At 43.5% G+C, this 12,435-nt stretch overlaps 1 long non-coding RNA gene and 2 other non-coding genes across 3 annotated transcripts; 2 read left to right on the top strand and 1 right to left on the bottom strand.

The window, feature by feature from the left end:
- The first annotated feature begins 4,073 nt into the window (after nucleotides 1-4,073).
- LOC119181118 (uncharacterized) lies at nucleotides 4,074-9,878 on the top strand. The gene is made up of 2 exons (XR_005111153.2): nucleotides 4,074-4,259; nucleotides 9,720-9,878. It is a non-coding gene; the product is annotated as an uncharacterized LOC119181118 (long non-coding RNA).
- On the bottom strand, nucleotides 4,556-4,658 carry LOC119181947 (U6 spliceosomal RNA). The gene has a single exon (XR_005111235.1). It is a non-coding gene; the product is annotated as a U6 spliceosomal RNA (small nuclear RNA).
- Nucleotides 5,440-5,542, top strand: LOC119181948 (U6 spliceosomal RNA). The gene has a single exon (XR_005111236.2). It is a non-coding gene; the product is annotated as a U6 spliceosomal RNA (small nuclear RNA).
- Nucleotides 9,879-12,435: the final 2,557 nt, after the last annotated feature.

The following is a 12,435-nucleotide window of genomic DNA, read 5'->3' on the forward strand; positions in this document are numbered from 1 at the left end:
GCGTCTATTCAAACAAACAAACGAAAAATAGCTCGGCGACGTGCGCCTGCTTTCCTCCCGGTGTAAAGTAGTTTTATACCGCGTTCCTTTTTTACTCTCTCTTCGAGGAAAATTACGGGCTAAAGCGGTGACACGACGCCGACAGGAGTGTTTAATCACACTTGAACATGCCGTGGGATGGAAACCTTAGCTCAAGTTCTGCGTCCAAATGGCGACGCTCTTTTGGCTATTATGCCTATTTCTCTAATAACACTCTTGCCGTTAGCATCTACAGCTACCACAATGGTTTGTTGATTATAGACGTTATAATCGCAGGGATGTAGATTACCCAGCGTCAACATGAGTGCGTTCACGTCAAACGGTGCCATAGCGCCGAACGCCAATAAACTTCATGCAAACTCTCTATATCAATGCACAGTAAACGTTCAATTACTTCTGTACGTGTACGTTTCCCTTTCGTGTCATACCAATGCATATCACGGAGAGATCAACCACGTTTTTTTTTAGTTGCGAAGGAGCTCTTCGACTAGCCTGTGTAACGCAGTTCTCCGTGCGTCCATACGAACGCGCCGCAATGCGCTCCTCTCACCGCAGCTGTCGGAGCGGTGCCCGGTTAGGTCACGCCGCAGCTGCACGTCGACGTCATGCTCTCCTCGCAGTTCGCACTGACGTCACTCTCTTCCTCGTCTGCCGCGCACTCGCCGCAGCACCCGCAGCTGCCGCCTCGTCAACACTGCCGCTACCACCACTCGCGAATCTTCCAACACGCACCACAGCACTTGCGTTATCACCGTTCAATCCGTGACGCCACTCGTGCGCAACGCTTCTGCTTCGCACACCATCAGGTTTCCCTTTGAGAAGATGGTGGAAAGTTTTTTTTTCTCTCCTTCAATTTATTTCTATTTTGTTCCTGTTGTTTACTATCTTTCTATTCACGGCTTTTGCATTGTCGTGGCTCCCTACCCACACTAGTAATGTTCGCGCCTAATATTATCACCAGGGCGCACAATGTGACTATGAAGGACTCAGTAGCAGAGGGCACCGGAAATTCCGACCATCTCGCAACCTTGAACTTTTTCCTAAATCCAAGTGCATGAGCCTCAAGCACTTTCACCTCCACCGAGAACAAGGCCGCCGCAGCCAGGATTCGATCCCGCCACACCTTAGTGTCAGCCGTCGAAGCACCGTAACCAGCTGGACCAGCATGGTAGGTCGAAAAAGAAGCCGACAGCCAACGCTATCCTGTGCTGGTATAGCATACGAGAAAGTACTACTTTGACCTTGGTCAGAAAATGTCTTAGACATCATCGCGAGCAACAATGAGCCATTGCAAAGACGGAAAATGACCCAGATATCGTCATGCAGCCCATTCAGGATGTCAATGAGCGTTCGTGCGGCGCTTCGTTGGAATCGCAGATTACAGCCGACAGGCCAGGGCGTGAATGTCCTCTGGCACACAACGGGTCCATTATCTAGCGCAAACACGAAACAGCAGCACGACGGCGATAACGCGATCGCGTGGCCCCCCGCTAACCTTGACAGCGATGCGATGGCTCGGCGGGGAGGGGGAAACCAACGTGTCTCGCAAGTCATGCCACGCTGTCTGATCGGGGCCGAGGACACCTGATAAGGGAGCTGATAGCGAGCTAGACGCCGCGACAGCTGTGTACTTGTGTATACTCGTAGTATACACATACAGTTTACGCGGACGCGCCTGCTCGTATCTGTAGGTGAACCTTGGGGGATTCTCCAATCTGAAGGAGACGCTATACTTGAACGTATACTGTACGCTTTCCCTGAACGTGTGACGTAGCCGTAGCGATGTGCCCTATCTCGCGGCGTCGGAGATGCTTCGTTATCTCCTGCTCGTCGCGAAATCGGTGCCACTCATTGGAATTCCGTGCCACCTTTTGTGTGGATGCACGCTGCCGTATTCAGCATGGATGGGATACTGCGTCCATGCGGTATAGAGTAGACAGATAGTGTATTCAGGGGGTTAATGATAATACTTTGGGTTTTCCGCGCCAAAACCATGATATGATTAGAGACGCCGTCGTGGAGGGCTCCGGAAATCAGGACCATCTGGTTTTGTTCTTTTAACATGCACTGATATAGCACAGCAGACAGGCCTCTACCATTTCACCTCCATCAAAATGCGACAACCACGGCCGGTATCGGACTGTGCCCTAGCCACTAATCCACCGAAGCGGACAGGGGCGAGAGGGAGGGTTAAAATATATGCATATTTCATGTATGTTCATGCGTGGGTTTGCATGTATTGCGTGTGCGTGTATACATACAGATGTGAAACTGAAAAAAAAAAACATTTTTAAGGGAATAGGAGGTTGAACCCCGCAAGACCCCGCCCTACTTACGCCAGTGACAGTACCTGTCCCATTAAAGAACGGATATTTTTACCGTAAACGCTTTGTTGATTCGCGTTTACGTCACCCGTTCGTGACGTAATCGCATTACCGTCGACCTGTAGAGCGCGAGAAATGCAATGCATTCGTTTGTTTTATTCAACGTACACGCATAGCGTAGTGCGCAGGATTGTCGATGAAGAGGGGGAGGTGCAGTTACATCATTGTATATACCAGCTCATAGACGAAGAAAGGACCATACGTACAAGTATTTGGATCTTTCTCCTGTCTGTTGATGAGTTGGTACCGTGATGATTTATACGAAGTTTCACCCCAACCGTCCACTCCCACTCCTTGAATCAGTCGAAAAGACAAGATGTTTCACAATAGATGAAACAATATAAAATTAGGCGATTAAGATGAAAAAGAAAACTTTTTTAGGATGGCAGCATCCGGGGTCTTCGGCCGCCCTTATCAACAAAAAACGTGCGTTGCCAAATCCTGCTCTTTTAACAATCACTGTACAAGTCCGACTGAGGAAAAATATCCTCGAACGCACGCCCAGAGTAGACCACATGACCCGCAATGGTGGTCTAGTGGCCATGGCTCTCGATTTCTGCACCCGATGGTTGCGGAATCGAATCCCATCTGCGGTGGCTGCAGTTTTGATAAAGGCGAAAATTCTTGAGTCTCGTCTCGCTAAACTTAGGTGCACGTTTGCGAAGCTCAGGTGGTCTAAATTTCCGGAGTTGTCTACACTGTGGCGTTCAATCTCACAATCACATCGTGGTTTGCGGGCGTTAGCCTCCATCATTTAGTAGGTGCAATATAACAGCCTGGAATATTATTTTGAACAATTAGTGGCTCATTAACTGTCTTATCGCGGCAGCAAGAGTACTCTTATATTTGCGAAAGACAGGGGCGTAACCAGAAAATACAGGTTGTCTGGCCCACCTTTGTGTATAATAAATCGAGCTTCTTTTTCCTTTTTTTAATGTTTCCACGAAGGCATGTATATACACTCTGCGTATTTGAAAAAACAAAACAATTACAGTGTATGGTCTGAAACCTCCGAACTATAACCCTAGCAACACCTTTGTTTAAAGGATTGTCGGTTTCTCTTTAGTCTGCATTCAAATTTAGCGCGTTAAGCCCACCAATTGAACGCAGCGTTGCCCTGGTGCCATGGTTACAAAATTTACGCCTACTTTTCTTTCGCCTAAGGTTTTTTCGCGTGACAGCATGAATGACACACTAACCTATCCAAAAAAGAATGAGCCCGGAAACATAGGCGCGAACATAAGTGAAGGGTGGTGCAGCGCCTCCCTCCTCTAGTTCAGCTACGAGAAGCATGGCAGCTTGCGCTAGTTGGTATGTCATGACGATAGCTATAGCGTGAGAACAAAACGATGACACGACGTTCCTCTTGTCTCTGTGTCGTCGTTTTGTTCTTGCGCTATAACTATCGTCACCTACAAGGCTACGACTACGAGGGGGGAGGGGCGCAAGGTGGGGTGTGCGACCAACCTACGCCCCCATTCTTCCCCTCCCTATAGGCGTAGTAGTTACGCCATTAACATTTGACCTAATTCCCTCTGTTAATTACCACCACGTGTCCTTTTCCTTATTGCTGTAGTTGTTTTTGTCCTAATTGTTATTATTAATATTTTATTATTATTATTACTATTATTGTATCATCCTAATTGTTGAGGAACCTTATCTGATGAAAGGTGAATTGCGGAGTTAATTAAAGGCAATAACAGCCATGTTGTTGGCAGTGACAGAATATGCCACTTCCATTGGTAGCCACGGCCAGTATTTTAACTCTATGCCATGACCCATGAGAACACAACTGTCGCACGAAAAGGAGGACGCAAACATCAGCGAAGCGAGGCTGTATGTACCATTTTTCTCTGGTCTCTTGACTTTTCCACTGTTATCTTCACAGAGTTGATATAAAGTCTGCATATTATCTCTATGGTTAGCCTGTAATATCTCTTTCTTTGCCAGTTTCCTTCTTTCATAATTGAATTTCCGAAATGGGCAACCTACTATACAGTTTACGCGATATCATCGCGGCAGTCGAAAATCTTAGTGAACTCTTAAAATTAACAACGTGTTCACGTCATTGGGCGACGCGACGTAATCAAACAGCGTTCCTCGTAACAAAAGTTTAGAATCGGAAGGTGCGAAAAAATGTGGAACGCTTCACGATTTTGCGTGTCATCCTTGCGCAGGGGCCATGCTAATCTTCTCTGTATCGTTCCAATTTTAGTATATGTACTTTGGAAGTACAACATACTTACTGGGCTTCTCGTATATATACCCATAAGTTTAAATCCACCTGTGTGCTGCCTGCGAAAGTGAAATGCAACAAAGTTTTCAAAGCTGCCGTTAGAACATAAGCTTAACTTTTAATGCAGATTGTACAAAACCTTCATTGACAGAAGCCTTTTAGGTTAGTCAGCTATCAATGTCCGATTACGGCATTAGTAGCGTTAATAATGCCACAAATTCTTCCTGCAACAATTCACCTTTGTCAGGTGGCGTCATCTTGCGGGTTTATATTACACCAATAGTGGCAAGCGCAACGCCCCCGAGATAAGCACGCCAATACTGTCCGACGTGATGCATTGTTTTCACACCGCTTGCTGGTTTCATTAAAAAAACAATTAACAAGATGAACAAAACGTTGCGTCACTTTTGAAATTTCAAACAAGCGCGCCTAAACCTCAACATTTAGGATTTTCAGATAAATTTACTTATCTCGGGGGCCGTGCTTTTGCCTTTATTATTGTGAAAGAGACCCGCGAGGTGCCGCCACCTAACAAGCTTGGTGGATTGCTGCAGGAAGAATTCGGGACAATATTAACGTTACACGTGCTTTAATTGGATTCTGATAACTGACTTAAGTAAAAAGGCTTCTGTCAATTACCGTGTTGTACAATTCCGACCAAAATTTGAACTTACATTTCAACGGTAACTGCCAAAAAATTGTTCTCTTTTGCTCTCGTTCCCAGCACACAGGTGGCTTCAAACTTATGGGTATATATATGGGAAGCCCAGTATGTATGTTGTACTTCCAAAGTACATATACTAAAATTGGAACGATACAGAGAAGATTAGCATGGCCCCTGCGCAAGGATGACACGCAAAACCGTGAAGCGTTCCACATTTTTTTCCACCCCCTGTTTCTGAACTTTTGTTACGAGAAGTGTTGTGTGATTCCGCCGCCCAATGACGGTCAAAACGTTGTTGATTTTCGGTGTACGTTGAGAATTTGAACTGCCGCGATTCGAAGCTGGGTTGTGGTTTGCCTATTTAGGAAATGCAATGATAGAAAGAGAAATCGGGCAAGAGGGGGCGGGGGGGAGGCTAACAGCTCTAACGGGCTAACAGTGCGAAAGAGAAGACACCAGACAAATGATACAAACAGCCTCGTCTCGGTGTTAGCGTCCTCCCTTTCGTGCGACAGTTGTGTTCTCACGGCTGCCAAATATTCTGCCACATTTAATTACCTCTGCAAGTCGTAATTAATCAAAGTTCCTCTTTCAAAACAGAAAGAGCTCATAACAGCGGTAACGGAGGCTGGGTGAGAATTTTTGAGGATTGCTCACATTAATAGTATTGGACTAAGAAAATAAGTTAAGTTAAATATGGCATAAATATTGCATTAAGGGAGTCGGGCAAGTTACCGTTCTTCCTTTATTTCCGGCCATAAGTGTGTGTAGAGTCTTCCTTCAGGTACTCTGCTTCAGGAGGGGCGGCAGTGAAGATTCGGTGCTGTGCACCCCCCCCCCCCCCTCCCAGTCCTAGTAATATTGAAAGTATGGGAGCAGACTTTGCGCCCCATCATTGCGGGAAAAGGCGGGCGCATCGTTTTCTCGCAGCTTGCCCTTACCCGTTTTCGCCAGTGAAACCAGGAAGCCTAGCCGCGGCTTTCACTAATACCTTTCTTAGTAAGCGTGGTCCACGTCACCACAGGCTTCGAATCACACTGAATTCGGTGCAGCGCAGGCGCATGTACAGCATATGGTGCAGTGAGCGTGCAAATATTTCCCAACATTCTTCCAAATGTTTTGCGCTAATATTCCTGCACACTGCCTTGTTTACTGCTATGAAACTAGTTAGAGTACCCGCGCCGCAAGATCGAAGGTTCAACTTCGTTCGTGCGCCTTGCAAGGGTCAGGCTATGAGAATAAAAGATGCCTACAGTACTGAGTAATTCAGCCAAGGAAACATATTCAAGCCGCATTTAAGCGTTATAGATTAAGCAATAAACAAAACGTGCAGTGGTAAAGCATGTATACTGGTATTCATACCATCCTGTTCCACATCTACACATACAGCAAAACCACATATGTTATCAATTCGGCTATGCTGACCAAAGCGTGACCATAAGCAGGCAAGTAGTCTGCACATCGATCGGCTTTCGATTTAAAGAAAAATCGCTTGAATTTCATTGTAAATTGGCAAAAGTAGCAACGCCAAAAATTTTTTCCTGGAAATGGGGGGGGGGGGTCATTCATACTTTGAGTGTTTAGCTGCACGTGTGTGTATGTGTACTAAACTGCAAATTTTTGGCGAGTTACCCCCTATGCCAGTGACTGGAGGCTTTGTTGTTTCAATGAAGGAAATGTTTCGAGCATGTCGAAGGCATCGACAAGCTTTTAAAACACTTGTCCTAGCAGTGTCCTTAGAAACTGAATTGCCCGGATTTCATTTATTTCAAGTTTTATTGTGTGAAAAAGATTGCAAGTTCTAGAAAACCTGGCCCAGATGTCTGCTGGAAAGTACATGCACACTCTCGCAGGGCTTTTCACATTACCTTAAAAATTTGACACAATGCGCCAAGTGCATATTTGAGGTCAAACGCATTTTTGTCAGCAATCAAAAGCATTTTTGTCAGCAATCATTTGCGTAATGGTGAAGGTGGATGTCCTTGCCTGTTGTCATCTGATAAGAAGACGGCAAGGCAGAACAATACTATTATCAGACCTGAATTGGAGTATGCATCCGTGGTATGGGTTGAGGTTGAGGATGTTGTAGGTAGCCGGCGGATCTAGCCTTGCATAATTTGCAGGCAATTGCCCCACCCAGTTTTCTCTTGGTAATTGTAGCTAATGTCATTTGTTTGTTTTTTAACTAAGCCTGAGCAGGCTTCTAAAATAAAAATTGTGCATAGCGTAATGTATGCCTGCACAAGACGGTGGCCTTTGTGCTATTTCACTTGCACTATCGTGCCGGTGCTCTATCTCGCTGCACTACACCCCAAACATAATTGTCACTTATCACCAGTCACATGCGAGGTCTGTAGCAATAAAAAATTTCAAGAGAAGTTTCCTGAAGATCGAGGAACCACGCGGAAACACAATATCAGTCACGCTGTCACATGGTATGGGATCTGTACACAATAAAGGAGATAGATACAGAGCCTAGAAGCACTACAAAAGAAAGCCATCGAATTTATATTTAATAAATGCAAAAGGCTAGATTCCCGAACTCAATTCATGAAAACTTATAATATCCTGCCACTAGCTGTCTGCAGAAAAATCAGTCGACGCAAGTTTTTGCATAATATTTGAAAGGGAAAGTGTGTCTGAACCTTCATATTTGACAGCCACTACTGCCAAAACTACGTGCAATACTCACAAACACTCTCTTCAACACATTTTTGTCAGAACAGAGGCATTTACACAGAGTTTTTTCCTCTGCAGTGTTTTGGATTGAAATATTCCGCCCGAGTTTGTTTGCAAGGCAGACAATCTTGATGAAGCATCTGAACAACATTTGTCACGTTGAATACTGAATAGCTGAGACTGTTAGATAGCTCATTGTGAGAGTATTGTATTTTATTAGGGCTGTTTCTTATTTTTGTTTAAAAATCACTTTATAGCAAGACTGATGTATTACATGGGGTGCTAGTATTCTTATCAATTATTTCTGTACTGTTCTCCTTGATTTTGTAAGCCCACTCCTGTCTAGGCCATGCTGGGCCTGCAGTATTGTGAAATGAATATAATAAATAAAATCTAATCCACATTTTGTTGTAGCACATAAGCAGTGAAAAAGTCGAAAGAAAGACCGAAGAACGCTAAACAGCAAGGGCACAGAATACAACTGCCGCAGATGGATGTTGACCCCCCCTGCCCAGCAACGTTTTTAATATTGCATGTATATATACACACACATGCGCAACACATGCCTGAAATCTTACGTTAAGTACGGTTATACGAAATACTTCCTCCCCCCTCATGAAATATTTCTAAATATGGCTCAGGTAATTTGTACAAAATGTGAAATTGGGGAGAGAGGGATATTCGAATCCCATCTGTGGCTACACATCCTATAAGTGGTTTCCAAGCAAAAGGAAGTTTTACAGCAAGCTTATCGCTCAACCTGCCTACTCCAAAAGCTGCTGTCCTTGTTGCATCATCTGAAAATTGCAGTTTGGAAATTAATGAGCAAAGGTTCATTGAGAAAAACTTTATTTTTCATGAATGCTTGAAACAATCAGTATACAGCCCAAGTTATAAAAAATTTGAGATAGTAGACAGGTGTATGCAATCATGACGCTACATCACAATTTTGAAAATCCTACTGCTAATTTCCACAAAGTTAAAAACCTTATAGCTCCATTCTTATAACATACTTCACTGCCACAAAACTTCCAATACAGTAATAGCTAGCCCCAGAAACCAGAATCATTGATAAGTCGATGCCGCTGCAGGGGACATGCTGTCAATTCTCAACTCACCTTTACATGCTGAGAACTACACGAACAACTGAAATAATGCGATTCTGTTTGTATGAAAGAATGTGCTGCACTTTAAGCAAGTATATGTCTGGAAACCTTCAAAATGCATCAATGCCTACTCTAAATATTGCGAACGCCTTTGTTCGCGTCTCTAGCTCACTTGATATTATAAATAAGCATCTTGGTGAGGGAAAAAACTGATAACATGGAACCATGAACAAAGGATATTCGCTATTCTGCAACTGAACGTTATAAGGTCATAAACTAAGTTTTGAAAATTGCAGTCACTGACCAAGTAAAACAATGAGTGTTTTTCATGCTTTGGAAGCAACTCATGTATCATGTATAGAATGCAGTGGACACAGCACCATTGCTCTTTTCTGTATGTATTATACAATGCAATAAAAGACTAAAGTGTCAAAAATTGCCCCTCTCCGCCCCTTCTCCTTTTTCTTTACTTGGCGAGTGACAAATTTTCGTTCAGTGAAACATTCTACCTGACGTGACAAGCTTTCAGCGAACGATTGACCAAAAAATTGAACTTTGTTTCCAGACAACACTTTCCTCATAATTTTTTACGGTGCCTTTGTTGTCTGTAGAGCTAGAAGCTTGCATGGGGCGTGGATCCTTGGACACTTAAGAAAAAAAAAAAGCCTGCATGGAGCAACTTGAATCTCTGTATCTGCTGCCTTCAAGCTGTCAATTGCTAGCCACGTCTTTTTTGAAATAATAAAAAGACAGCTATGCCCTTTCTATAACATCGTGGCACACTTTTGATGAACTTCACAAAGACATTTTTGAGAGGCGGCCAAGTACGGGCAACGCATGTGTTTATTTGACAGACTTTGTGCAGGTAGGTATTTCTATGATTTTTCATATTGATTATTTTGCACACACCAATGCAGCAATGATTTTGAGCCAATTCAATGGACCCACTCGTGCATGCCAGGTTTTAGCCTTCCCCCTCCCCCACTTCAAAAAAAGAAAAAAAGGGCGGAACTCGATTTGTTGCACTTCCCCTAAAAAGCATAAAAAGGCCAGTTTGCTCACGTACGCAGAATTGTATATCAAAAAGTTTGCGGTTAAAGCAAGAGTGGAAATGTAGAACATGACTCTATAAGCATTCTTAATATGTCCCAAGTTGAAAACACGGCAAGTGCTGGCCCCAAATTATGCACAGCTTGTAAACTTGACTTACGAGACCTGGTTTTCAGTCACATTTTCGGTTGTGCTTACAGTAGCCCAGCATAAATGTTCCGAGCCGCAATTTGATCCTATTTCAAAAATTATTACTGTGTAATAAATGCATCTCCTCCCTCCCCAAGTCTCGATCAACCTTTAAAAAAAAAAAAAACTGCCGTCATTCAAGAGAAAACATGGTATAAAATGCAGGTTTCCAGGGTAAGCCAGCGACCCTTTTAAATGGATCCATACTGCACATCTGGATGACATAAGTAGTTCTTCGTTAAAAGGAACTGAAAGGAAAACGATGGGCTGCTTGCTCCCAATGCCATCAAGTTATCACGCATGTACACATATTTTCCCTGATGATTTCCTTGACAGTCTTCAAGTTTCTGGCTAGTGGCTTTTGAAATGTATAAAAGCCATGAAATTGTCGATGATCCAATATGTGACTTCCCACTTTTTTTGTATAGTCCGACTCATGAAGTTTTGCCGAACTTACCAAAGAATTATTGAGCCACCCTGCTTCTTGATGATACACTCGAAAACATTTTCGCCACCTTGCAATACACTCAAACCTTGTATAACGAACTCGGATATAAGAAATTGTTGGTTATAACAAAGTAACCGATAGCTGTGCCATTGATGGTGTCGCTAATACTCGTTTATAACAAATTTTCAAATGTTAAATGTATTTTCGGGGCAGACATGACTTTGTTATATTGAAGTTTGAGTGTAAAAGCATCGCTGGTCCTGTGTCCATTGTACTACTCCTACTTCACGCTGCACATCAAAGCTGTTCGTTGCCAATGTTTGACTGGGCGAAACTAGAATGTAAGATTGATGCACACTGTAAAGGAGGGCTCGCGAAATTTCTACCATCTAGTGTTGGAACGTTCACTAACGTCGTGTGGTACGCAGGTCTATAGCTATTTACCACTATCGACATGCAACCACTGCCAATGTAGTTAAGATTTAATTTTTGCAGTGTACGTGGTTTAAAACTGTAGCTCACTTATAAGCACTGCACTATTGAGTCTCAAATGTCCCTTAGTTCTCATTGTTATTGGTTAGATAGCAACATTTATGCAACACCAGGCAGAACTTTGACTAGCAGATCCAAAGGTCATGGGTTCCATCCAGGCACCGTTGGTGCACATCGATGGAGGCAAAATAAGGTCCCGTGCGCATAGATCAGGTGCACGTCAAAGAACACAGTTGGCAGAAATTTCCATAGCCCTCCGTCGAGGCATGCTTCAAAATGATATCTTGCTTCTGGCTTGCGAGGCCGCAGATAATAAATAACCTTGACCTTCATTCACTTTATAAGAGTGGTGCATCGTAAGAGACGTTTTCTTTCCGGTCATGCAACCCAGGCCTGCTTAAGTGAACATACACTCTCTCTTGCCATGCTGCGCTGCTAAATTGTCAGTGCAGTTTTGACATCACTGTTGATTTGTACATAGTCCCTGTTGAAAGGGAACAAAAGATGTGTGATTGAACACCCTACACTCGTGTCTATTGAGCCAAATTTTAAAGAGACAAAGTGAAACAGTAAACCGGTTTTGATTGATAAATTGCATTTTGAGAACACTTGGGTCGTTAAATTCAAGGTAAAATTTTTTTATTTCGCACTAAAATCTTTGCAGGTGGCGTCCTGAACATCAAAGTAGCTGCTGGTAGGAGTAGTCTAAATCCATGAAGTTAATGGCATTCCGTGCAAGAACACCAAGGTGGTGTCGCCAGCCATAATACCTACCTTATAGCTCATTTCCTTTTATGAAGTGTCCTTTCACAGCAGGTGCAGCGATTAAGTATAGTGAAAGAGTAATTTACTTACAAAAGAAAATTCCTTTGTCTCTCAAGTGTCTTTCATACTGCCTTGCACACTGACATATGCAGAGGTACAGACCCTGCCAAATACCAGTGTTTTAAAAGCGGCTGTTGATGAACGTCTGACCCATGCCACATGATGATGATGATGATGGTAGATTTTAGTGGCGCAAGGGCAACTCAGGCCAAAGAGCGCCCATGCCACATGCAAAAAGCAAAACTAATGTGCAGCCGTACTTTGAAGCAATGATAGCTTTAAAATGTCGAGTCTTCAGCATACTGGCAGTAAATACATTGCCA

The sequence above is a fragment of the Rhipicephalus microplus genome, chromosome 10 (assembly GCF_043290135.1).
Source record: "Rhipicephalus microplus isolate Deutch F79 chromosome 10, USDA_Rmic, whole genome shotgun sequence".
In the NCBI taxonomy this organism is placed as follows: Eukaryota; Metazoa; Arthropoda; class Arachnida; order Ixodida; family Ixodidae; genus Rhipicephalus; species Rhipicephalus microplus.